We start from the raw sequence: 27,028 nt of genomic DNA on the forward strand, positions 1-27,028 counted from the left end.
GATTGAGAATAGACCGATTGGGCAGCAGTTAGCAGCATTGGATTTGTCCTGTTTATTGTGAATGAGACATACTTGGGCAATTCATCACACTGTCTGTAATTGTACTCACCTTAAACCCATACTTCTAGCATTCTCTGCTTTCTTTTCAGAATTTTAGCATCTGCAGTTTTTTACTTCATGTATTATTAGGGCTTTTCTTGTCGTGGTGGTAACTAGAATCATTAGCCTCTGGAGCATTGGTGGAATCCAGTTAGTTCCTCTCCCCAGCTCATTCCCCATGTCCCATTTTCTCCTTTATATGTTTATCTTATTCCTTATCATTAACCTTTTATCTACCTCACTATCAAGGACTATATTCTAAACCTGGGCCCAAATTGCATGCCTACTATCTCATGTTCTTTTTTCTCAAATCAACTTCAGTTAATTTGGCGAGTAGGGTTAAGGAAAACCCCAAGGCATTTTTCCCTTATGTGAAGAGCAGAAGGATGATGAGTGTAAAGGTAGGACTGATTAGAGACAAAGATGGGAAGATGTGCCTGGAAGCTGTGGACGTGGGTGAGGTCCTCAATGAATACTTCTCTTCAGTATTCACCAAGGAGAGGGGCCTTGATGACGCTGAGGACAGTGTTGGTAAGGTTAATGTTCTAGAGCATGTTGATATCAAGAGAGACCATGTGTTGGAGCTGTTAGAAAATATTAGGACAGGTAAGTCCCCGGGGCCTGACGGAATATTCCCCAGGCTGCTCCATGAGGCGAGGGAGGAGATTGCTGAACATTTGGCTAGGATCTTTGAGTCCTTGCTGTCCACGGGAATGGTACTGGAGGATTGGAGGGTGGCAAATGTTGTCCCTTATTCAAAAAAGGTAGTAGGGATAGTCCAGGGAATTATAGACCAGTGAGCCTTACGTATGTGGTGGGTAAGCTGTTGGAAAGGATTCTTAGAGGCAGGATTTATGGGCATTTAGAGAATCATAGTCTGATCAGGGACAGCCAGCATGACTTTGTAAAGGGAAGATAATGTCTCTCAAGCCTGACAGTGTTCTTTGAGGAGGTGACCAGGCAGATTGATGAGGGTAGTGCAGTAGATATGGTCTACATGGATTTTAGTAAGACATTTGACAAGGCTCTACATGGTAGGCTTCTTCAGAAGGTCAGAGAGCATGGGATCCAGGGAAGCTTGGCCGTATGAATTCAGAATTGGCTTGCCTGTAGAAAGCAGAGGATTGTGGTGGAGGGAGTGCATTCAGATCGGAGGGCTGTGACTAGTGGTGCCCCACAAGGATCGGTTCTGGGACCTCTACTTTTCGTGGTTTTTATTAATGACGGATGACGGGGTAGAAGGGTGGGTTGGCAAGTTTGCAGATGACACAAAGGTTGATGGTGTTGTGGATAGTGTGGAGGACTGTCGAAGATTGCAGAGGGACATTGATAGGATGCAGAGCTGGGCTGACAAGTGGCAGATGGAGTTCAATTCGGAGAAGTGTGAGCTGGTACATTTTGGAAGACAAACTCCAAGGCGGAGCACAAAGTTAATGGCAGGATTCTGGGTAGTGTGGAGGAGCAGAGGGACCTGGGGGTGCATATCCACAGATCCCTGAAAGTGACCTCACAGGTGGATAGGGTAGTTAAGAAATCTTATGGGATGTTAGCTTTCATAAGTCATGGGATCGAGTTTAAGAGCCGCGAGGTAATGATGCAGCTCTATAAAACTCTGGTTAGACCACACTTAGAGTACTGTGTCCAGTTCTGGTCGCCTCATTATAGGAAGGATGTGGAAGTGTTGGAAAGGGTGCAGAGAGATTTACCAGGATGCTGCCTGGTTTAGAGAGTATGCATTATGAGGAGAGACTAAGGGATATAGGGCTTTAATCTTTGGAGAGGAGGAGGATGAGAGGAGTCCTGATAGTGGTGTACAAAATATTAAGAGGAATAGATAGAGTGGACAGCCAGCGCCTCTTTCCCGGGGCACCAATGCTGAATACAAGAGGGCATGGCTTTAAAGTAATGGGTGGGAAGTTCAAGGGAGATAGCAGAGGGAGGGTTTTTACCCAGAGAGTGGTTGGGGCATGGAATACACTGCCTGGAGTGATGGTGGAGGCAGGTACATTGGTCAAATCAAGAGATTGTTAGATAAGCATATGGAGGAATTTAAAATAGAGGGATATGTGGGAGGAAGGGGTTAGATAGTCTTAGACGAGATTTAAAGGTCGGCACAGCATTGTAGGCAGAAGGGCCTGTATTGTGCTGTACTGTTCTATGATTCTCTGATTCTATGATTTTCTGCGCCTTCAATTTTCAACTCGTCAACCAATGGAAACAGCTTCTCTTTGTAATCCTCTATCTCTTTTTAAGATGTTAAATATCACATATTTCGCAATCCAAAGGTCTTTCCTTCACCAGAAGGACTGCAGTGGTTCTTGATTGCACCTCACCATCATCTCTCTCAAAGGCAGTGGGGATGAGCAATATATTTTGGACAGGTCCTGATGCAGGGTTTTGACCTGAAGTGTTGACAATTCCTTTCCTCCCAGAGATGCTGCTCGTTCCTCCAGCAAGTTGTTTGTACCTCTTGATGCAATACTTCAAAAGTATGGGAGTTTTTGCTTGTTAGTGCTGATTTTATCAGTGCAGCCCCCAAAATCCCACCCCCTCAGGCTCTTCAGCAATCGCCCCTCACCTGAATGCAACTCTGTTCCACCCTCACTACTACCAGCACATCTTAATCTCAATCTCCTTTCCTGATTGTAACCCCCTTTCCTAATGTCCTAACTTGTTCCCCCCTCCACCCCACTAACAGAAGGCCTAACCCTTCCCCTCAGGCGTTTTTCACTCCTGTCACCCTAACAAAGTGCATGGAGGACGTTAAATGTGCAAGGCCATTTAGTTACATCCAGCCCCGGTGCCTCATGTGCAGCATTGTGATGACACGTAAGGAATTAAAGGCCTCTGACTAACCTCATTGGAAAATACGATGTGCACTGTACCACGTAATGACTAGACTTTATTCATTGGGGCAATTTGAAGATGTGAAGAAGTCTAAGTAAATGGAAACTCCTTTCTCTTAATGACAGGCAGAAATAGCAAAAGAGAAAGGTTTATACTGAGAGGACAAGAGTGCGAATTGAAATACTTTTCACATGTTATAAAGCTGTATTTCAACACAGTGTCAAGATTAAGAACTCTCAAGTCAGGTACATTTGCTTCAAGTCAGGTACATTTGCCTCTGGTTTGCCCCAGTTTTAGAATTTAAGGCTAACTGAGGAACAGCCAGTACTGCAATGTGTCAACTTCATTCACATCACCCATTCCTGTGGCCTCTCAGATTGGAAATGACAATGAAAGGTGAATTATGGGCTGCACTGTCCTGTTGACTATGTAGTGGACTGCAATTGCCAAAGCCAATTTCTCTCAGGGTGGATGTGTTCAGTTATAAATAAAAGAGACCAATGCCTCCTTTCACAGACTGTGCTGAATTTTAGCTGTGGCTCCCAAGGTGAAAGAAGTGCTAAAACTGGACTCAATCCGTGAAAATTGAATTATAGTTCAACGTAAAAATTGTCTTTATGTCCCTGAATAGAAGGTGCAGGTCAGTGGGAAGTACTCACATCGCTTTGCAGAAATGTGTACCAGGATGTACACAAACCTGCAAAGATTTATCCAGAAGATTAAGGTGCATGAGATAAAGGTGCATTGGCTGTTTGGATTCAGAACTGGCTTGCCCATAGAAGACAGAGACCAGTGGTCAATGGAACTTACTTTGGCTGGAGGTCCGTGACCAGTGGTGTTCCTCAGGGATCTGTACTGGGACCTCTGCTGTTTGTGGTGTATATAGATGACCTGGATGAAAACCTGGATGGGTGGGTTTGTAGGTTCACGGATGATACGAAGATTGGTGGTATATTGGATAGTGTAGAAGACTGCCAGAAGATGCAGCAGGATATAGATCAGTTGCAGATATGGGCAGAGAAATGGCAGATGGAGTTTAAATCCAGCCAAGTGTGAGATGTTGCACTTTGGGAGATCAAATGTAAAAGAACAGTACACCGTTAATGACGGGATCCTTAACAGTGCTGATGTACAGAGGGATGTTGAAGTCCATAGCTAAACAAGTTGATAGGGTGGTAAAGAAGGTGTATGGCATGCTTGCCTTTATTAGTCGAGGCATTGAGTTTAATAATAGGGAAGTAATGTTGCACTTTATATAACTCTGGTTAGGCCACATCTGGAGAATTGCATTCATTTCTGGTCACCCCATTATGGGAAGGATGTGGAGACTTTGGAGAGGGTGCGGAAGAGGTTTACCAGGATGCTGCATGGATTAGAGGTCATGTACCATGAGGAGAGGTTATAGTGTAGCGGTTAGCGTAACACTTTACAGTGCCAGCGAGCCGGTTTCAATTCCGGCTGCTGTCTGTAAGGAGTTTGTCCCCGTGTCTGAGTGGGTTTCCTCTGGGTGGTCCAAAGACGTACGGGTTAGGAAGTTGTGGGCATGCTATGTTGGCGCTGGAAGCGTGGTGACACTTGCGGGCTGCCCCCGGAACACTCTACGCAAAAGATGCGTTTCACTGTGTGTTTCAATGTACATGTGACTAATAAAGATATCTTATTTTATCTAGAGGGCATGCATTTAAAGGGGCTGGTCATTGGTGTGTGTGTGTGTGTGTGAGAGTTTGTGTGTGTGTGATTGTGTGTGTGTGTGTGTGTGTGTGTGTGTGTGTGTGTGTGAGCTTGCTGTGCAAGGGTCCTCTGTTTTCTCCATGAGGACAGTATCTACACAAATCACAATTGCCTGTAAGGCACTTCAGATCACCCTGGAACCTGCAGAGCTGTTAGATAAAATCAAGTCTCTCATTCTGTGTCACCTAAAGATTGCAGTTATATTGTGCTTGTTCCTTGCCATGAAGTCTTGCTGAGGTTAGGTTCAGTGACAGTCTCTTCCACGGCTGCAGCCAGTGGTAACCACCTCACAGCCAGGCATGAGGGCTCTGTTCGATGGTTCGTGTGTGTGTGTGTGTGTGTGTGTGTGTGTGTGTGTGTGTGTGTGTGTGTGTGTGTGTGTGTGTGTGTGTGTGTGTGTGTGTGTGTGTGTGTGTGTCTGTCTGTCTGTCTGTCTGTCTGTTATGGCAGCTGCAGTGCCCAAGACCGCAAGAAATTGCAGAGAGTTCTGAAAACAGCCCAATCCATCACACAAACCAGCCTTCCCTCCTTTGACTCAGTCTACACTTCCCGTTGCCTCGAGAAAGTAGCCAACATAATCAAGGACCCCTCCCACTCGGGTCAGTCTCTCTTCTCTCCTCTCCCATTGGGCAGAAGATACAAAAGCATGAGAACACATATCACCAAGCTCAAGGACAGCTTCTGCCCCGTTGTTATAAGACTCTTGAATGGACCTCTTATATGATAAAGATCAACTCTTGATCTCTCAGTTTACCTCGTCATGGCCCTTGCACTTTATTTGTTTACCTGAGAGTCTTTTTTCCAGGTTGGAAATGTCAAGTACCAGAGGGCATAGCTTTAAGGTGAGTGGGGAAAAGTTTAGAGGAGATATGTGAGGCAAGTTTTTTTACACAGAGAGTGGTAGCTGCCTGGAATGTGCTACCGGGGAGGTGATAGAAGCAGATACAACAGTGACTTTTAAGAGGTGAAAGGGAGAGGTTTTTAGGAATGCCTTAAAAGTGAAGAAAAAGTCTGAGAGGTTTAAGAAGGACATTCTAGGGGTGAGGAACCAACATGACACCATCAATGTGCAGAGAGAGGCTCACACAAAGCTAGCAAGTCTGAACGGAAGAATATTGTGTGGTTTCAATCCTAAATTCTCTTTTGTTTTAATCAAATTGGTTCAGGAAATGCAAAAAAAACAAAAACCAGAGTATACTCAATTCCAGTTGGCTTGTATGAAATTTGAATCTGAAGCCATGTGTTAAATTAAATATCATTTTTTGTTGCAGTTCATATCTTTGACTAATTCTGAACACAAATGCATGGTAATTCTGAACGGATTTGCATAGTTTATTAAATGCCTTGGGCAAATTATCTAATATTAGCTCCAGGATTAATCCGTTATTTGTGGTTGGAGAATTTTTCCTTTGTGCAAGAGGATAGATAACATACCCTTGACATTTAATAAGCTGCCAACACAATGTTATTCCTGCTTTCTCATTTAACATGAAATGTACTGCGATTACGAGCCTTTGAGCCTTGCTTTAGTTTGATTAGACTTTGTACAGAAAAGACCCTCTGTTGTAAAAGGGAAGGACAGTATCTTGCAGTTAACATCCACCTATATCCTTGTTGATTCAGACACCCACAACATTGCTGTGAGAAAGTAAACAGAAGCAAGAGCATGGACATTTCTCCAGGTACAAAGCCACATGTACAGAAAATCGAGATCACTATAGAAAGCATCACATCTTACCACGGGAGCTTCACCCTGAATTATTTTCCTTTGGAAGAAAATATGGAGTTTTGTGAAATGAAGGGAGAGGGAAAGAAAAAAACTTCACTGAATCGTATTCCGGTTCAGCCAAGCTACTTTGATATTTGATATTGATATTGATTTATTAGTCACATGTACATTGAAGCACACAGTGAAATGCATCTTTTTGCATTGCTAAGAATGTGCTGGGGGGCAGCCCGCAAGTGTCACCACGCTTCCAGAGCCAACATAGCATGCCCACAGCTCCTAACCTGTACGTCTTTGGAATGTGGGAGGAAACCGGAGCACCCGGAGGAAACCCATGCAGAAACGGGGAGAACGTACAAACTCCTTACAGGCAGCAGCGGGAATTGAACTCGTGTTGCTTGCACTGTAATAGCATTACGTTAGCCGCTACCAAAGCCCAGGCTTTTCCCACAGCCCTGCAAATTCTTTGCAAGCATTCTCCTTTGAAATTTGCTATGGAATCTGTTACCACTACCTGGAAAATTGGTAAATTGTTTTATTATTGTCACATGTACCAAGGTACAGTGAAAAACCTGTCTTGCACAGCACTTATACAGAGCAATTTATTACAACAGTGCATTGAGGTAGTACCGGTAAAACTATAACAGAGTGCAGAATAAAGTGTTGAAGTTACAGAGAATATGCAGTCAGGTAGACAATAAGGTCCAAGGTTCTGACAAGGTTGTGAGGTCAAGAGTCCATCTTATTGTACTCGGGAACCATTCAATAGTCTGATAACAGCTGGATAGAAGCTGTCCTTGAGCCTGGTGGTACGCGCTTTCAGGCTTTTGTATCTTCTGCCCGATGGGAGAGGGAAGAAGAGAAAATGTCCGGGGTGGGTGGGGTCTTTGATTATCTTGGCTGCTTTACAGATGCAGCGAGAAGTGTAGATAGAAGCTGGTTTCCGTGATGCGCTGGGCTGTGCCCACAACTCTCTGCAGTTTTTTGTGGTCATGGGCAGAGCAGTTGCCATACCAAGCCGTGATGCATCCAGATAGGATGCTTTCTATGGTGCATCGATAAAAATTGGTGAGGGTCAAAGGGGACGTGCCAAATTTATTTAGCCTCCTGAGGAAGTAGAGGCTCTTAACAACTCTTAAATTCCAACACTCCTCCAGACCTTTATCCCACTTTATTTCCTCTGACCTCATCATTCCCCTCAAATCCCATGGTTTGCTATGTTCTCACTAACACTTCTCCACTCTGATTTTGAACAATCCGCCCTCAGCAGAGTTATCACCTATGATTCCTACACCCTCATCTCAAAAAATCCCGAGCCTGGTGTGATGCCGAGTCTTCCTTCAGCCACCTACACCATCTTGCCCGTTTATTTGATTGGAATCTATCCCAGACCACACATACTTTCTCTTGGAATCCATATGGAGTAAGTCAGAGCTGGAAACATTAGCAAAGGAAAAAGGTGTAGAGTCTTCAAGCCAGATCACATTAATGAGTTAAAGAAAGACAAGTGGAGCTGGATCTTGGGTCACAAGAGATGGAGAGAGTATCCAGATGTTAAATTTTGTTTCCTTCTGGGCTTGGAGCTTTAAACAGCTGTCTCACTGCCTATCCTCGCCAACTCCTTCATAACCACACCCTGCATCTTCCCACTGCATTTTCCCCTTCCCCATTCTACCCGGATCCTCCTTGATCCCTCCTTCTACTGATCATGACATGCCCAGATGGAGAAACAAAGGACAGCGGATGCTGGAATCTAGATGAAAAACACTATGATGCTGGAGGAACCCAGCAGGCCAGGCAGCATCCGTGGAGAAAAGCAGGTGGTCAATGTTTTGTGTCAGGACCCTTCTTCAGAACTGAAGACAGGAAAGGAGAAGCCCAATATCCACCCCTATCAGGTCACCCCTCAATCTCCTACATTCCAAGGAATAAAGTACTAGCCTGCCCAACCTCTCCCTATAAGTCAGGCCCTCAGGTACAGGCAGCATCTACCTATCACCACCCTGTGCCCACCCCGCCTCCCCTCTTTTGTGCACCTATCACTGCTCTGCTTTTCTCTCCTATACATTGGGCTTCCCCTTTTCCTATCTTCAGTCCTGAAGGAAGAATCCTGACCCGAAATGTTGACCGCCTGCTTTTCTCCACGGATGATGCCTGGCCTGCTGAGTTCCTCTAGCATCATCGTGTTTTTCATTTGCCTGGATAGATTGTGGCCAAATCCTCGTCCCATCCACATCCTGCAGGTCATCTTACACTTAATGTAGAAACATAGAAAATAGAAACAGGATTGGGCCATGTGACCCTTTGAGCTTGCTATTATTCAATATGATCATGCTGATCTTTTCTCTCAATGCCATATTTTTGATCTCCCTCCATAACATGATACCTCTTGTGTCCTGTTCAACTTAATCTCTCCTCATATGGCAGTCCCACCACCCCAGGTATTGATCTAGTGAACCTTCACTACATTCCTTCGATGGAACATATATCCTTTCCTGCGTGAGGGGGCCATAACTGCACACAATACTCTAGGTGTTGTCTCACCAAGGCCCTGTGTAATTGTAATAAGACATCCTTGCTGCTGTGCTTAAATCCTTTTGCTATGAAGGTCAATACGCCATTTGCCTTATTTACAGCTTGTAGCACGTATGTGCTTGCTTTCAGTGACTGGTGCGCAATGACATCTTTGTATATTGGCACTTCCCAATCTGCAATAAGGTTTCTTCAACAGCATCTTCCATGTGTAGGGTGGCAACTAAGAAGCTCAAGGGCCACAGGTGAATGGGAACATCCCCAAGTACAAGTTCCCTTTGAGTCACCACCTTGACTTGAACCATAGAAAAATTCAGCACAATACAGGCCCTTAGGCCCACCATGTTATGCCGACCTTCTACCCACACATAAGTCTATCTAACCCCTTCCTCCCACATATCCCCCTATTTTAAATTTCTCCATATGCTTATCTAAAAATCTCTTGAACTTGTCCAATGTAGCAGCCTCCACCACCACCCCAAGCAGTGCATTCCATGCACCAACCACTCTCTGGGTGAAAAACCTCCTTCTGACGTCTTCCTTGAACTTGCCACCCATTACCTTAAAGCCATGCCTCTTGTATTGAGTATTGGTGCCCTGGGAAAGAGGCGCTGGATGTCCACTCTATCTATTTCTCTTAATATTTTGTATACCTCTATCATGTCTCCCCTCATCCTCCTTCTCTCCAATGAGTAAAGCCCTAGCTCCTTTAGTCTCTCCTCATAATCCATACTCTCTAATCCAGGCAGCATCCTGGTAAATCTCCTCTGCACCCTTTCCAATGCCTCCACATCCTTCCTATAATGAGGCGACCAGAATTGGACACAGTACTCTAAGTGTGGTCTAACCAGAGTTTTGTAAAGCTGCATCATTACTTCGCGGCTCTTAAACTCGATCCCACGACTTATGAAAGCTAACAGCCCATACGCTTTCTTAACTACCCTATCCACCTGTGAGGCAACTTTCAGAGATCCACGGATATGAACCCCCAGATCCCTCTGATCCTCCATACTGCCCAAAATCCTGCCATTAACCTTGTACTCCGCCTTGGAGTTAGTCCTTCCAAAGTGTAATTGGAAACATATCACTTATTCCTTCATCTCTATTGGCTTTATATCCCAGGTTGAAATACCTAATAATGTACTGGGGGACCTTTCACTACAGAGACATCTGTAGTTCGAGGGGGCCACTCACCACCAACTTCTCAAGAGCACTTAGGAATCAGCAGCAAAAACTGACCTCAACAACGATGTTCACATCCTGCAGATAAATCAATAAATTCTTTGTCCAATATTGTGATTGAATCCACATACATTTCTTAATAATCCTTTGTAAGATAAATGTATTCCAACATTTCCACCCTGAATACCAGAATAAAGATTTTACTCTCTTGTTATAAATTTTCTGATCAGTAAAAATTAGCTTTCACTGTTTACTCTCTCAGTGCCTTCAGTAATTGGGAACAGCTCTATTAGATTTCTCTTTAACCTTCTTTGCTCCAGTAGGTGCAGTTATGACAATACCATCATAATTACAATCCATGATAACTTCTTGGTAACTCAATGGTGGCCTAATTATCCAATGACCTTCATGGCTTTAATATCCTTTCTAATAATAATGCCCCAAACTGCACATTATTCTTTAAACTGAAAGCTAATCATCCTACTGCAGAGATTCACCTTTATCTTCCAGTGTTTCTTCATTGAACAATTCCAGATTTCCACTAACTGATTGTCAGATTTTCCATCTATAATCCCAATTCAATGAAGATTTGTGGCACACAGTCCCCCATTTCCCAAAATGAGAGGCTATAATTGCCATTATTGGCAAACTTATGGAATATTTATTGTCTGCAGTTATGGTTGCCCCGTTACAGGAAAGACACCATTAAACTGGAAAGAGTGCAGAGAAGATTTACAAGGATGCTGCCGGGACCCGAGGGCCTGAGTGAAAGGGAAAGGTTGGGCAGGCTAGGACTTTATTCCTTGGAATGTAGGAGATTGAGGGGTGACCTGATAGAGATATATAAAATCATGAGGGGTATAGATAGGATGAATACACCTAGCCTTTTACCCAGGGAAGGAGAACTACAAATGAGAGGTTTAAGGTGAGAAGTGAAAGACTTAAAAGTGACTTGAGGGGCAACTTCTTCACACAGAGGGTGATGTGTATGTAGAACGCCCTGCCAGAGGAGGTGGTTGAGGTAGGTACAATAACAACATATAAAAGATATTTACATAAGTACATAGATAGGAGGGGTTTAGAGCGATATGGGCCAAATGCGGGCAAATGGGACTAGCTTAGATGGGCACTTTGGTCAACACGGATGAGTTGGGCTGTTGGTCAACACGGATGAGTTGGGCTGAAGGGCCTGTTGAAATGCTGCATTACTCTATGACTCCAAAAGAGCAGGGAGGTCACACTGAACTGTATAAAACACCAGTTAGACCACAGCTGTGAGTATCGTGTACTGTTCTGGTCACTACAGTACAGTAAAGATATGCTAAATCTAGAGAGGATACAGAAGCATCTGTAAGGATATTATCAGGACTAAAGAGTTATCAGTTGACTTATTATCCATGGATATGTGTACTCACGAAGTCAGTTGTACATTACTGGGAATGTTGGCAAGTTCGAATTGGAATTAGCTTATTATCGTCACGTACTGAGGTACAGTGAAAACTTGTCTTGCATACCAATCGTACAGATCAATTCATTACACAGTGCATTGAGGTGGTACATGGCACAACAATACAGAATGCAGAATAACATGTCACAGCTACAGAGAAAGTGCAGTGCAAGTAGACGATAAGGTGCAAGGTCATGATGAGGTAGATTGTGAGGTTGAGAGTCCATCTCATCATTCTAGGGAACTGTTCAATGGTATTATAACAGCAGGATAGGTTATGTGCCCCTGCAGTATTCTGCAGTGTTTCTACAGTGTCAGACATGCTGCTACCCATGTCTCTCCTTCAGAAGGTTGTGGGCACATCTAGCTCCATTGATCTGAACATAAAGTCCATTCATTCAGGAGCAACATTCCTCTGTCGCAGGAAGACAGGTGATTGTATGTCCCCAGAGATCCCACCTGCGAGGGGAACTGTGAGAACTTTCAATGAAGAGCACCCTCCCAAAATTGACACACCACAGGGAAACCCAACAAATGAAGATTTCAATCTTTATGGGACCTTTACAAGGAGAATTTGAGTAAGCCACAGATCTGTTTATGTGCCACTAAAAGATAGCAAAGCACTTTCTAGCCTAAGGTTATTCTTTCTATTGCAGAGAGTAGCCTGAATTTACAACTGCCTTGGCAGACTCAATATTCCCTAACCTTCAAAAACTGTATCAAACAAATCCAGAATGTGGAACCATTTTTGTTACATGAGTTGACTTGTAAATCCTTGTTGAGGGCCACATCACAGGGGTAGGGAGGGACACAGGTAAGTCGATAACAACTGCATCTTGCTTGTGTTTGTATGAACATCTGAGTTATTGAGTCATATAACAGGGAAACAGGTCCTTCAGCCCAACTCATCCATGCTGACCTAGGTGGCTACCTGAGCTATTCTCATTTACCCCACATCCCTCTAAATGTTTCCTTCAGTCTAAACCTTCAACATTTCCTATTGGAAAAAACATTATCACAGAGTCCTTTGGTTCCTCATGACAAGCTGGGATGGAAATTTTGGTCAAATTTTAGCCAGCACTGGTTTACTGTTGGAGTTTGGTTGCAACAATAAGAACAGGGGAGTGGGCGAGTTCTCCTTTTGACAACATTAAGTACATGACTGATGCTGAGAATGTGATGAGTGTTCAAGGGTGAATTGTGCATATAAATGCTGGGTTAATTTCCCAATAGATGTAATTTAACCTGGAATTATCAGCAACATAACCTAAAATACTTCTGTGTGTGATTTCTACTTGAAAAACAGGTGCAAATGGATCTTATTTCTGGATAAAATGTGCTAGTTAAATTCTTATGTTAACTTATGACATTTCAGCCTCCATAAGACTATTGTGTTTTCCAATGGGTAAATGTTTCAAAAGTTAATTGAAATTTCTGTATTTTTCTCTTGGTTTGGTAAGAATCGTTTCATATGATTGGTCTCGATATCCACCAGCAATGGATATTGGAAAGGAAAACCAATAGGTTCCACATGGTATGCTTCTTCAGATAGGGTAGTTAAGAAAGCTTATGGGATGTTAGCTTTCATAAGTCATGGGATCGAGTTTAAGAGCCGTGAGGTAATGATGCAGCTCTATAAAACTCTGGTTAGACCACACTTGGAGTACTGTGTCCAGTTCTGGTCACCTCATTATAGGAAGGACGTGGAGGCATTGTAACAGTGCAGAGGAGATTTACCAGGATTCTGCCTGGTTTGGAGAGTATGCATTATGAGGGGAGACTAAAGAAGCTAGGGCTTTACTCTTTGGAGAGAAGGATGAGAGGAGACATGATAGAGGTATACAAAATATTAAGCAGAAATAGAGTAGACAGCCAGTGCCTCTTTCCCAGGGCACCAATACTCAATACAAGGGGACATGGCTTTAAAGTAATGAGTGGGAAGTTCAAGGGAGATATCAGAGGGAGGTTTTTTTTAAACCCAGAGTGTGGTAGGTACATGGAATGCACTGCCTGGGGTGGTGGTGGAGGCAGGCACATTGGTCAAGTTCAAGAGATTGTTAGATAAGCAGATGGAGGAATTTAAAATAGGAGGATATGTGGGAGAAAGGGGTTAGATAGCCAGGCATGGTTTAAAGGTTGGCACAACATGGTGGGCTGAAGGGCCTGTAATGTGCTGTGTTGTTCTATGGATTACATAGACCACTAGATTTTAATGGGCAGCTGTCATCAAGGTCAGCAGAGTGTTCTCATGCTTTGCCACTGACCTCATATTCTAGCCTGTGATAGCAGTGCCTGGGAATTGTATTGTATAGAGGATAACACAAAGTGTCACCTCCAGGAAAACATGAGTGCACATTGATTGGAGTGGACAATAAACAGGGATGTATGTTGAAAAAGTCAACAACTGAACCACAGCTGCCACAAAATAGAGGAGGAAAGTGGGAGGGAAGAAGGAGGGGAGGATAACATGGTAAAAATGAGGATTTGTATGTGCAGGAGAGGACAACAGTGTATCTGCGAATATGTGGTACAATAAAACAAACTGGTGAGAATATATAATCCGCTACTTCCTCAGAAGGCGAAGGAAATTCGGCATATCCCCGATCACTCTTACCAATTTTTGCAGATGCATCAGATACATCATTGCTCTGCCTGAGGCTGCAAGAAATTGCAGAGCTGTGAACACAGCCCAGTCCATCATGCAAACCAGCATGCTCCACTGACTCTGTCTACACTTCCCGCTGTCTCAGGAAAGCAGTCATCATTATTGAAGACCACTGCCGCCTCTGGTCAGTCTCTCTGCTCCCCTTTCCTTTCAGGCAGAAGATACAAACACATACCATTGGGCTCAAGGACAACTTCTTTCCCACTGTTATGAGGCTCTTGAAAGGACCTTTCAATCTCCCAGTGTAACTCATCACAGCCCTTGCACTTTAGTTGTCTACCAGCACTGCACTTTCACTGTAACTGTAACACTATCCTCTACATTGTGTTCCTTTGTACAATCTTGATGTACTTGTGATGGAATGATATGTCTGGATGGCACAAACTAAAGTGTTTCACTGTATTTTGGAACATGTGACAATAAACCAATATCAAGACCAATAATCTACTTCTGCATAACATCACAACTCAGAATCATGAAATTGTTACAGCACAGAAAGAGGCCAGTCTATTGAGTTCCAGTAGAGCAATCCTGCAGGCCCCATTCTCCACTTTTACCACAGCCACACAAATTATTCTCTCCCAGTTTATCCAATTCCTCTTTGAAGGCACTGACTGACTGCACCATCCTTGCAGACAGCACATTAGCTATTTTTTCCCAACAGCCACCTTGTTTCTTATCCCCAGAATTTTAAATCTGATGGCGTGATGGAATGGTTTCCTCAAAGCAGAATTAAAATTTTGCCTTTTATTTTAAAAGAAGGTGCCATCCCTTTAACAGAAATTATACCAGACGCAGTCAGTGTCACAATGTCGAGTGAAGAGTGAGCTTGCGGAGAACCCAAATGTGGCACACTGGTATGAGACTAGAGTCAGGATGCTTCCTCAGAACCAAACACAGGAGGCAACTGGAAGGAATCTTGCCTCAGGGCTCTGAGGTGAGGTCCCAACATGACAACTAGATATCCTAAGAGGAACAGTGAAACCAGGACTGTTCTAGAGTTGAGAGCTCTAAGCAGCCAGGAGACAAAGTAAACCCAAAGGTTGACCAATACTCTGGTAACTAGTGCTAGTGAAACCAGGGCTCTTATGCTAGTCTCCTGATGGGGCTCAGGTGTGTGTTGTTATGCGATTAGTAATGCATGGACTCCATGTGCTGCACAATGAGGCATCATCAATGGAGCCGAATCGAGGCCCAGCACTCAGAACAATGACAGTAACCCCCCCGCCCCCCGCCCCCACCAATGGGAGCCTCCAGGTGACCCACTGGGCTTACCTGGATGGCTCTGATGGAATTCCTGTATGAGGGAGGGGTCCAAAATGAAAGAGTGAGGAACCCAGGAACATTCCTCCAGACTGTATCTCTCCCAATCCACCAAGTAATGCAGACCCCTACCCCAGCAGCATACATCCAGTAAACCCCAGATGGTGTACACTGGGTGGTCGTCAACAATCTGGGGGAGGGGGAGGGGGGGGGGGAGGGGATGGAGGGGGGGGGGGGAGGGGATGGAGGGGCGGGGGGGGGAGGGGATGGAGGGGCGGGGGGGGGAGGGGATGGAGGGGCGGGGGGGGGAGGGGATGGAGGGGCGGGGGGGGGAGGGGGCTGGGATGGAGGGGCGGGGGGGGGAGGGGGCTTGGCTGGAGGGCACAATGGACTGCTAGCCACTGGCTTCACCTGAGACACATGGAAAGTGGGATGTATCCTCAGAGCCGTAGGCAATTTGAGCCGGACCATTGTGGAATTGACGATCCATTCAATTTCAAAAGGTCCCAAGAAATGAGGAGCTAGTTTCTTGGGCTCGTCCTTCAGGAGGATGTCCTTAGCCGAGAGCCAAACCTTCTGCCCAGGCTGGTACACTAGTGCAGGAACCCGCTGATGATCAGCAAATCTCCAGTTGCAGTCGGTGGTACGGAGCAGGGCTGCGCATGTGTCCTTCTAGACCTTGCAGCAACAGCGGAGATGGTCCTGAACTGAGGGCATGGCGATGCCCCCTCATGGATGGAGGACAGAGGAGGTTAGTAACCCAGTGAGCATTCAAAGGGGCATCTTCCAGTGGCAGCCAGACCAGAAAGTTGTGGTTGTACTCTACCCAAGCGAGGTGGTTGCCTCATGTTGACGGGTTGTTCGCTGTTATGCAGCGTAGTGCTGTTTCCAAATCTTGACTCGCCCATTCCGTCTGGCCGTTCATCTGTGGATGGAAACCAGATGATAGGCTTATGGACGTTCCGAAGGCCTGACAAAAGGACCTCTATACTGCAGAAATGAACTGGGGACCCTGATCAGAGACAATATCTTCAGAGATTCAGTGGAGGCGGAAGACATATTGGACAACCAGGGTTAGCTGTCTCCCGAGCTGTAGGGAGTTTGGGAAGGGCCACAAAATGCACTGCTTTGGAAAAGCAGTCCACTATGGTGGGGACAGCAGTGTTCCTGTGAGAAGGGGGCAGTCTGACAAAATCTAGGGCGATATGGGACCACGGACAGCTAGTTACAGGTAAAGGATGAAGCAGTCCAGCAGGTGGTCAATGTGAGGCTTTTCCACAGGTGCAGACAGTACAGGCAGAAACAAAGGAACAAGTATCAGCATCCATGGAGGGCCACCAGAAGTGTTTCTTCAGGAGGACAAGTGTCCTATCAATCCCCAGATGGCAGACAAAACAAGAAGAATGTCCCCACTGCAGAACCAGAGACTGCACGGACTCGGGTACAAAAAGGCGGTTGGGTGGTCTGTTACCTGGGTCAGGTTGGGTCTGTTGGGCTTCCTTCACTACGGTCTCGATCTCCCAGGTGAGGGCCACAACACAGGACTGGGGAAGGATGGTCCTCCTCGGTAGTGTATTGCTGGGAGACAGCATTGGGTTTCCCGTTCTTGGACCCAGGACGATATGTTAGCGTAAACCAGAACCTGCCAAAGAATAATGCCCACCGGGCTTCACGGGAATTCAGGCGTTTTGTATATATTCCAAGTTCTTGTGGTCTTTCCAAACGATAAATGGATGTTTCACTCCCTCTAGCCAGTGCCTCCACTCCTCTAACACAAACTTGACTGCCAGTAACTCCCGGTTCCCCACATCGTAGTTATGTTCAGCGGGGGACAACCAGCAAGAAAAAAAAAACACGGGTGCAATTTCTGATCCAAACCAGAACGTTTAGAGAGGACCGCTTCCACCCCGGAGTCAGAGGTGTCAACCACCATAATGAATTGGCTGGAGGGGTCTGGTTGGACCAGGCTGGGGGAAGAATGTGAAGTGTTTCTTCAGGTCCGTGAATGCTGAGTCAGCTTCAGGGTTCCACAGAAAAGGGGTCTTAGGTGAAGTGAGTTGAGTAAGGGGCACCGCCACCCGACTATAATCCCTAATCAAACAGCAATAGAAATTCGCAAACCCCAGAAACCATTGGAGTTGTTTGCATGTCTGGGTTGAGGTCATTCTGCCACCGCCCAGATCTTCTCGGGATCCACCCTTACTCGTCTGCTCTCAATGATGTAACCCAAGAAGCTGGAGGGGACATGGAATTCACATTTCTCAGCCTTGACAAAGAGCTTGTTCTCCCAAAGCCTCTGGAGAACCTGACAGACATGCTGGGTGTGTTCCTGGAGAAGATAAGGATGTCATCCAGATAGACAAACAAATCAATTTATGAAGTCCCGTAGGATATCATTGATCAGAGCTTGGAAGACAGGAGCACTGGTGAGGCCGAATGGCATTACCAGGTATTCGAAGTGGCCGAGAGGGGTATTAAACGCTGTCTTCCACTCACCTCCCTTATCCTGACCAGATGATAAGCACTTCGTAAGTCAAGTTTAGAGAATATGGTGGCCCCGTGAAGAAGTTCAAACACAGAATTGATGAGCAGCAGTGGGTACTTGTTCTTGACAGTCATGTTATTTAGGCCCCAATAGTCAATACATGGATGCAGTGAGCCGTCCTTCTTCCCCACAAAGAAGAACCCTGCGCCTACTGGGGAGGATCAGGGATGAATAATGTCTACCGAGAGAGATTCATTGATATACTCCTCCATTGCTTCCTTCTCTGGTCAGGACAAGTTATGTAGTCGACTGGTAGGTAGCAGAGCTCCAGGGAGAATGTCGATTGCGCAATCGTATGGCCAGTGGGGGAAGACCCCTTTGTTTGCTGAATACTTGCCCCAGATCATGATACTCCACTGGGACCCTGGCCAAGTCTGGGGTTTCAGTGGCCAACGAACTAGCAGTAGCCTGTACCGGAGAAAGGGCCGACTGGAGACAAGTAGAATGGCAGAATGGACTCCAACTGACTATCCTGCCTGTGGATCAATCGAGGTGGGGATTGTGGTGGCTCAACCAGGGGTACCCAAGGACCATCGGCATCAGGTGAAATGGGACCTGTTCCCAATGGTTTCCAGAGATCAGCAACAACAGCAGAGGTGTGCAGTGTGTGACTTAGGTCAATACTCTGCCATCTAGTGCCCAAACTTCTAGAGGGGTACTCAGTGGCTCCCGAAGAATCCTAGCCCGGGAGGCTAAGTCTTCATCCAACAGATTTCCCTCAGTGCCAGAGCCCACCAAGGCAGAAAGGGACAGGGACTGTTGGATGTGTCTTATGGTAGCTGGGATCAGCATCCAGTTCTGGGAGACCATAGGGAAAGTCACCTGGCTCACCAGGACCCCCCTCTCTACTGGTGAGCCCTCTCCTATTGGCCAAAGGGCACAAATGGCAAGAAAATGGCCAGGCTGGCCACAATAGAGGCAACTCCCAGCTCTTAACCTCCAACATCATTCAGAGGGAGAAAGGCAGTTCCGTCCCAATTGCATTGGTTGCTCAACCCAGGTGGTGCAATCAACTGGGTCAGGAGCACCTCTAGGGGTGGAAGGAGGACGATCAGAGGTTCAGGTCAGGAGAGGCTGGTAAGGTGACGTGTGGGGTGAATGGAGGTGTTGGACAAACCATCCTCTCTCTCTGTCATTCCCAGAGTAGGTTGTCCAGTCTGGTAGCTAAGGAGATCAAATGTATCCAGGCCAGTTGTCTCATCTCATGCTGCCAACTATCCTGTTGCAGAGGCCTTGCTGAAAAACCCCCTGGAGAGCCTCCTCATTCCACCCTGAGTCAGCCGCTAACTCCACAGAACATTCCACAACGCTGCAGGAGCCCTAATGGAGGGTGAGTAGTTGTTTGGCTGCCTCCTTACCCCTGATGGGATGGTCAAAGACCTTTCCTCATTTATTTGAAGGTGTGAAATGAGTAGAAGATCTCTGGCTGATTGTCCCAGATGCTGGTGGCCCATTCCAGCACACTTCATCGCAACAACCCCACAATAAATGAGATCTTGGATCTCTCAGTGGTGTATGTGGAAGGCCACTGCTCAAATACTAACAAGCATTGTAGTAGGAAGGACCAGCATTTTCCCAGATCCTCAGTGTAGGGTTCTGAGTCAGGTACGTGCAGTTCCTTGGGTGGTCAGGTCATCGAATTGTAGGGTAATGGTCCTACAGATTGTCTGGGCTGGTCAGACAGTTCTCAGAGTGGAGGAGGTAAGAGAGCAGAGACTCAACTGATCTGGTCGCTGACCCGCCCAACATTCACTGCTAGGGTACAGCAGTCTGCCATAACCTCCCAGAGCTGCTGGTCATGCTAGCCCAGAAGTGAGCCCTGGCTGATGAGGACTTCTTACAGGGGATTCATGTCCATTGGCTTCATGGAGGCCAGAGTATTCTGTCACAATGCCAAGCAAAGAGCAAACTCACAAAGAACACAAATGCAGCACACTGGTACAAGACTGGAGTTGGGGTGCTTCCTCAGAACCAAACACAGGAGGCAACCAGAAGGAATTTTGCCTCAGGGCTCTGAGGTGGGGTCCCAACATGAAAACTGGATATCCTAAGAGGAACAGTGAAACCAGGACTGCTCTAGAGTTGGCAACTCTAAACAGCCAGGAGACAAAGTATACCCAAAGGTTGCCCAATACTCTGGCAACTAGTGCTAGTGAAACCAGGGCTCTTATGCTAGTCTGCCGATGGGGCTCAGGTGTGTGTTGTTATGCAATTAGTAATGCATGGACTCCATGTGCTGCACAACGAGGCACCATCAACAGAGTCGAATCGAGAACCATGACAGTCGGATTAAATTAAAGGGACATTACATTCTTGTGGCGAGCATTACATGAACTTTGAAGATACAGCTGAGCCCCAGCTGTGGGCTCTCTTCAAGGACTGCTGATGGAATATCACCCAGCTTGGTGAAAGGTGCACTTCAGCTCAAAACTTGTTGGCCTTCCAGTGCAATCCATAGCTGAATGCTGCCGACTGGAACATGCCAAGCTGTGGGAGTACACGCTGAGGGATGCACTGAAGCTCATTGCAGCCACTTGTGCAGAAGGACCACAGTCTCAGGTCCTGCCACCATTGGACACTGAGGGGCTGGGCTCTCTGGAACAACCTCTCAAACATTTCACTGATGCAGAATTTAAGAATGACACATTAGTGACATATATTGTAAGGAAATGTAATGAATTGCTCAGCACAGTGAATGTAGGCAATGATATGACCCTATTGCATTTATATATTATGAATAAAGTATATATTTGCAAAAGAAATGCATGGATGAGTCTGACCACACACACCTGAAATGTGGCCAAGGCTCAATGCCAGGAGAGCAAACCTACATGGTAACTTCATCCATGTGTACCAGCTTATAGATGCCAGCAGTAGGAATTCTTGCTCCTGAAGCTGTGGATTCAGGTTCCTGACCTGTAATTCCCACTGCAGTGCTAAGGGAGGGGTGCACTCTCAAGGAATGTGGGGGATGAGGGTAAATTAGTTTATAAGATAAGATAAGATATCTTTATTAGTCACATTATTGGGTGGCACGGTAGCATAGCGGTTAGCGCGACGCTATTACAGTACCAGCGATCAGGGTTCGATTCCCGTCGCTGTCTGTAAGGAGTTTGTACGTTCTCCCCGTGTCTGCATGGGTTTCCTCCGGGTTCTCCGGTTTCCTCCCACATTGCAGAGATGTGTGGGTAGGTTAATTTGGGTTTAAAATGGGCGGCGTGGACTCGTTGGGCCGGAAGGGCCTGTTATCATGCTGTAAATAAAATTTAAAAACTTAATTCAATTTAATGTACGTACATCGAAACACACAGTGAAATGCATCTTTTGCTGGGGTGTTCTAGGGGCAGCCCGCAAGTGTCGCCACGCTTCCAGAACCAACATAGCATGCCCACAACTCCCTAACCTGTACGTCTTTGGAATGTGGGAGGAAACTGGAGCACCTGAAGGAAACCCACACAGATACGGGGACAATGTACAAACTCCTTACAGAGAGCAGCTGGAATTGAACCTGGGTCACTGGCGCTGTAACAGTGTTACGCTAACCGCTACACTACCATGCCTGCCCCACATATCCCATGTACTGGAGTACAATGAAAAACCTTGTTTTGCATGCCATCCATGCAGATCATTTCATCAAATCGGTACATCAAGGTAGTACAAGGGAAAACAATAACAAAATGCAGAATAAAGTGTTACAGTTACAGAGAAAGTGCAGTGCAGGCAGACATTGTGCAAGACCATAATGAGGTAGATTGTGAGGTCAAGAGTCCATCTTATCGTACTGTTCAATCGTCTTATAACAGCGGGATAGAAGCTGTTCTTGAGCCTGGTGGTACGTGCTTTCAGGCTTTTGTATCTTCTGCCCAATGGGATGGGGACGAAGAGAAAATGTCCGGGGTAGGTGTTTCAAATGAGATATCAAACTAGGGCAATTTAATCGCATGGTCAATGTAAAATAAGCTGTGACACTATTCAAAAAAGAATAGTGAATGTTTCATCAGACTGTGGCAAACAGGGGCAGGAACTGGCCGTTTGGTCTCTCAAGGCTGCTCCTCTGTCATAAGATCACCGTTGATCTTCTATCTCCACCCACTTTCCTACCTCATCCTTCGTAAACATCAACTTAGGTGGCAATGTGGCACAGCTTGAAAAGCTGCTGCCTCACAGTGCCAGAGACCCAGGTTCGATCCTGACCTCAGGTTCTGTCTGTGTGGAGCTTGCACGTTCTCCTTGTAACCACATGGCTTTTATAAGAGTCACAGAGTCGTAAAGCACAGAAATAAGCCCTTCAGCCTAAGTAATCCATGCCAACCAAGATGCCCGTCTAAGCTAGTACCATTTGCCCACTTATGGCCCATATCCCTCTAAACCCTTCCTATCCATATACTTATCCAAATATCTTTTGAATGTTGTTTTTATACATGCCTCAACCACTTCCTCTGGCAACTCGTTCCATATACGCACCATCCTCTGCGTGAAGAAGATTGGCCCTCAGGTTGTCTTCAAATCTTTTCCCTCTCACCTTAAAACCTCTGCCTTCTAGGTTTTGGTTCCCTTTCCCTGGGAAAAAAAAACTGTGTGCACTCACCCTTTCTATGTCTCTCATGATTTTATACACCTCTAGAAGATCATGCCTCAGCCTCCTACACACCACTGTATAGAGTCCTAGCTACCCAATCTCTCCCTGTAACTCAGGCCCTTGAGTCCTGGCAACATTCTTGTAAATCTTCTTTGCACTCTTTCCAGCTTAATGATGACTTTCCTATAACAAAGTAACCAAGACTGTACATTATACTCCAAGTCCAGCCTCACTGACATACAACTGTAACATAACTTCCCAACTCCTGCCTTGACTGATGAAGGCCAGCAAGCCAAACACCTTCTTCACCACCCTGTCTACCTGTGACACCACTTTTAGGGAACCATGTACTTGTGTTCCTAGGTCTCTCTGTTCTACAACACTCCCCAGGGCCCTGCCATTCACTGTGAAGGTCCTACCCTGGTTTGACTTCCCAAAATAACACAGGCTCTGTATCAGAAACTTGCCTTCCTCCCATATCCCAAACACGTGCAGGTCAGTGGGCTTATTGGCTGCTGTAAATTAGTGTAGCGGTTAGCGTAACGCTATTACAGTGCTAGCGACCTGGGTTCAATTCCAGCCACTGTCTGTAAGGAGTTTGTACATTCTCCCCGTGTCTGCATGGGTTTCCTCCGGATGCTCTGGTTTCCTCCCACATTCCAAAGACATACGGTTAGGAAGTTGTGGGCATGCTATGTTGGCGCCGGAAGTGTCGCGACACTTGCGGGCTGCCCACAGAACACTCAATTCAAAAGATGCATTTCACTGTGGTTTCGATGTACATGTGACTAATAAAGAAATTTTATTTTATCTTATGTGTAGTGAGTGGTAGAATCTTGGGGAGAGCAAATGGACATGCAGGGCGAATAAATAAAAAGGGATTAACACAGGATTGGTGTAAAAGGGTAGTTAATGGTTGGCTCAGACAATGGGCTGAAGGGCCTGTTTCCATACCATGTCACTCTTATGCCTCTAAAACTATCACTCAAAGCAGGTTACCTAGTCATTATCATATTGGGATCTTGCTGTGCACCCAGTGGGTGTCACTTTTCCTTCACTGTAACACTTCAAAAGTTCACCATTGGTTGCAAGGTGCATCGGGATGTCCCTAGTTCATCAAAGCTGTCATTAAACACAAGTCCTCATTCTCACCCAGTGAGGCGGTCACCAAACTCTCCAGGACTGCACGGTTCTTACGTTGTACAGAACGATCTGCAGAGATTTTGTTTGCTAATGGCACACAGCCTCCATTTCTGAAATCCCGCAGGAGAGATGTGTAGTGTTTCAAACACATCTGCTGCATTGATTTTCAATTGAGCCAGCTTTCAAACCCAGTTTACCCCTCAACTGCCTTCAAGCAATGCACTGGCTGGCAGCTACACTCATTAAACTTGGCATTAGCAGACATGCAGAGCAGCCCAGCGTTATCAGTAACTCGAGGATCTGGTGAATTCTTATGGTCCTCTGGGAGTCCTTGTTGCAAGGGCATCTGATATTACCTCCCTGCTGACTTGCATCCCAATGTTGCTAGAAATTAGGACTGGTCACACCATTAGCAAGAGGGCACTTCACAGACAAGAGCAAGAGACTTCTAAAGCTGGGAGAAAGAGGAAGTGAGAATAAAAGAATCAGTGTGATTGGGAAACAAATGCCGTGGTGAAAGGAATTTGTTCATGAAACACTTGTATTATACCCGATGTTGGAGGGTGAAATAAAACAGATCCTTCTGAAGGAAAGGGAAATATATCTTTATTGGAAATTAATCTTAATCAGGGACAAACTGGCTTTTCATAGCTTGCTTAAAGGATATCCATTGTAAATTGTGTTGTGTAATTTAACCCTTTGACTTCTTGAATGCCTTTGATGTCTTGCATGTTGCTTTTTCCCAGATGTTCAGCTCATTAATTCTTGTGATCTTCATATTCCGCTCTGAGTTGTTGCAAAGATCAGAGGGTTTTGGGGGAATATTTTTTAAAAGGCATTCCAGAGCCTGTACCAAGGGGAAGTAATTGTAGGACTGCGTAGACATGCTGCCCTGCGCAAGAAGCTCGCTGTGTGTCCGTAACAGAGGTTGTGAAGTACTGCGAGGTTATAGAAAAGGGAGGAGTGGGTCCAGCTGAAGTGTTGGTGCTGACTCAAGGTCCAAAAGGCAGAATCGTGGTGTGTTGCTGCCACACAGCTCCAGTGGCTTGGGTTTGATCCTGCCCTCAGTTGCCGTCTATATGGAGACTTCACATTCTCCCTGGGTGCTCCTGTTTTCTCCCACGTCCCAAGAATGTGCTGGTAGATGAATTAGTCACTGTAACTGCCCCCGGGGTGCAGGATAGTGCCAATAGGGTCAAAGAGGAGTTGATGGGCTTGCAATAGAGAATAAATTGCAGGAAAATAAGGGGGGGGAATGGGAGTGATGGGACGAATAGTCTCATTCTATGTTGTAGCTAATAAGTTGTGTCGTTCTGCAGTGTTGCCATTCAATGATGCTGATCTATGGAGAGGTGCACCCTATGAACAAAAGTGGCATTTGATGCATTAAGATTGTTTAAAGGGATCTGCACTCTTGAGGAACAGATAAGTGCGTTCTTTTTTGTCCAAGTTTCTCTGAATCATAGAATTACAGAATAGTTACACCATAGAAGGAACTATTTGGCCCATCATGTTGGCTCTCTACCAGAGCAACTCATGGGTGTAGATATGTTTAAAATCTCCCTTCAGGAAGTTACATAAAAAGGGCAGTCTTCATAGATCAAATGGACCTTTTTATATCTTAAGAAGGAGCTCGTATACTCCTTTCCATGAATTCTAGTTACCGTAATCTGATTACCTCACAGTGTCAGGTGTCTGGGTTCAATCTTGTCCTCAGGTGCTGTCTGTGTGGAGTTTGCATGTTCTCCTTGTGACCACATGGGTTTCCTCCCATATCCCAAAGACATGTGGGTCAGTGGGTTAATTGGCCACTGTAGATTGCCCCTAGTATATAGTGAGTGGTAGGATCTTGTGGGGAGCAGGGGAGATAACTTGATATTGCAATTATTAAAAGAGTTGACTGTTGTAGTGGCTTTATATTTTGATAATATGTTGCTTTGGATGCTTTCATAACCCATGAATATATTTCACAGCAAAGTTAATGGAACTTGGAGTGGGTCTGGTGCTAAATTGATTCATAAATTCAAAACCCTGTTAAAAAGATTGAAGTCTGAATTGAAAGATAAAGTTCAAAATTTAATTCTTCCAAAGTTTTTGATGTGAGATTTAACGGAAAAGGAAAAAGCCCCAAGTGGAGTGTTGTTTCTATTTTTGGGCACTGAAATTTGGGGTGTGCAGGCCTTGGGGAACGTTGGCAAGAGTGTAGGCTGTTGTCTTTTAAACTGATCCTCTGAGTTCAACCTTAACCAGCCTGGGCTGGGTAAAACCAGCCAGGGGTCACAGCAGCACAGCACAGAACTCCTTACACTGTTTATTAAGACTGAACAAAAATTAGATAATACAAAAAAAGCCCTATAAATAATGTGACAAGATGTTATATGAAATTACAAAAGATTACATCACAAAGAAGATATAGAAGGATGTTATTCAACACATTGAAAATATACAAGTCCTGGTAAATGGGATTAATGTAGATGAGTATTTGACATTTGGCATAGACAGAATGTTCCTATCCAGATGAAGGACCTCGACCTGAAACGTCGACTGTATATTTCCCTCCATAGTTGCTAGACCCACTGAGTTCCTCCAGCTTTTTGTGTGTTGCTCCAGATTCCAGTATCTGCAGTTGCCTGTTGCCTGTTTCTGTGCTGTATGAGTCCATGACTCATCGTAGTTTAGTCTTCATACTGGAGAGCTTAAGCTAGAAGGAGAGACTGGATAGGCTGGGACTTTTTTTCCCAGGGGCATAGGCAGCTGAAGGGTGACCCTAAGGAATAGGCATAGGCATAAGACCATAAGGCATAGGAGCAGAATTAGGCCATTTGGCCCATCGACTCTGCTCTGCCTTTTGATCATGGCTGATTTATTTTTCCCTCTCAACTCCATTCCTTATATCTGTAACCTTTGATGTCCTCACTAATCAAGAACCTATCAACCTTCACTTTAAATATACCCAATTACTTGGCTTCCACAGCCGTCTGTGGCAATGAATTCCACAGATTCACCACCCTCTGGCTAAAGAGATTCTTCCTCATCTCTGTTCTAAAGGAACGCCCTTCTATTCTGAGTCTGTGCTTTCTGGTCCCAGACTCTCCCACTACTGGAAACATCCTCTCCACATCCACTCTATCCAGGCCTCTCAATATTCGGTAGGTTTCAATGAGATCCCCATTCATCCTTCTAAACTCCAGCGAGTACAGGCCCAGAACCATCAAATGCTTCTCATACATTAACCCTTTCGTTGCCAAGATCATTTTTTGTAAACCTCC

This window comes from Pristis pectinata, chromosome 2 (genome assembly GCF_009764475.1).
Source record: "Pristis pectinata isolate sPriPec2 chromosome 2, sPriPec2.1.pri, whole genome shotgun sequence".
Classification (NCBI taxonomy): domain Eukaryota; kingdom Metazoa; phylum Chordata; class Chondrichthyes; order Rhinopristiformes; family Pristidae; genus Pristis; species Pristis pectinata.